The sequence below is a fragment of the Crocuta crocuta genome, unplaced genomic scaffold (assembly GCF_008692635.1).
Source record: "Crocuta crocuta isolate KB4526 unplaced genomic scaffold, BGI_CrCroc_1.0 scaffold1421, whole genome shotgun sequence".
In the NCBI taxonomy this organism is placed as follows: Eukaryota; Metazoa; Chordata; class Mammalia; order Carnivora; family Hyaenidae; genus Crocuta; species Crocuta crocuta.
The window spans coordinates 30,307-31,764 of NW_027527865.1; the positions used below are offsets into that span (position 1 = coordinate 30,307).

At 37.9% G+C, this 1,458-nt stretch overlaps 1 protein-coding gene across 1 annotated transcript in view; it reads right to left on the reverse strand.

The window, feature by feature from the left end:
• LOC144245579 (kelch-like protein 4) overlaps positions 1 to 1,458 on the reverse strand; it is a 21,663-nt gene that overhangs the window by 13,573 nt on the left and 6,632 nt on the right. The window lies entirely within an intron of this gene.

Genomic DNA, 1,458 nt, shown 5'->3' on the forward strand with positions numbered 1-1,458 from the left:
ATCTATACTTACTTTGTTGTAAAACTTACTAAAAGAACATAGAATTCTTGCCCAGTGTTTCATCAATGCAGACTACTATTTATATGATTTTGATGGCTACTTTTATGTATCAACATGACTGACCCATGGAATATCTAAACTTTGGATCAAACATTCTGGGTGTGTCTGTGAGGGTGTTTCTGAATGAGGCCCATTCACCTTAGTAAGGGCAATGTGTTTCATTCAGTCTATGATTCAAATGTTTGTAATCGAGTCTTGAGAGTTTATTATTCTTTTTTTTTTTTAATTTTTTTTTAATGTTTTATTTATTTCTAGGAGAGAGAGAGAGAGACAGCGTGAGCAGGGGAGGGTCAGAGAGAGAGGGAGTGACAGACTCTGAAACAGGCTCCAGGCTCTGAGCTGGCAGTCAGCACAGAGCCCGACGCGGGGCTCGAACCCACGAACCGCGAGATCATGACCCAAGCGAAAGTCGGACGCTTAACCGACTAAGCCACCCAGGCGCCCCGAGAGTTTATTATTCTTAAACATTAAAATTGTTTGTATTTATATGATCAATACAACATTACAAAAACATTATTATAGCAAGACATTTGAATAGTTTGCTTCATTTATAATAGATACTAAAATAACTAACTAAAAAGGATTAAGTGAGACAATAGTATTGTTTTTATGCACATCTTGTGTTTTTTTAATTTAATGATTTACTTACTTCTGAGAGAGAGACAGCATGAGCAGGGGAAGGTCAGAGAAAGAGGGAAACACAGAATCTGAAACAGGCTCCAGGCTCTGAGCTGGCTGTCAGCACAGAGCTCGAAACCAAGAACTGTGAGATCATGATCCGAGCCGAAATCGGACGCTTAACCAACTAAGCCACCCAGACACCCGTGCACATCTTGTTTCAACAGTTTCAGTCACAAAAGTAATTTTGTGTTTATCAGATGTTTATCAGAGTATGTTTTCTCTGTGAGAGTAAGACACCAGAAAACAAGTTAATACTTAGTTTAAGAATTTAAGTAATTTAACAGATAGTTTTCATGTTTAGCATTTGTGGTAGATTTGTTCTTTGAACTATGTAACTGTTGTTACTATAGACTATATGGCATTTGTATTTAGGACACACGAATACAAATAGCATAATTAGATAAGATATATTAAAACGTCAGCCTACTATCATTCCCCCCATAATGCTATTATTATTTCATGGATATGTTTGAAATTTTTTTGAGTTTTTTATTTATTAGTTATTTTTGAGAAAGACAGGAAGAGTGAGAGCAGGGTAGGGGTATAAAGAGAGGGAAAATCTCAAGTAGGCTCTGTGTTGTCAGTGCAGAGGACATGGGGCTCGAACTCATGAAACTGTGAGATCACTACCCGAAGTGAAATCAAGAGGCAGACAGTCAGCCTACTGAGCCACTCGAGCGACCGTGAAAATTCAAATTTTCAACAATGACCACGGGT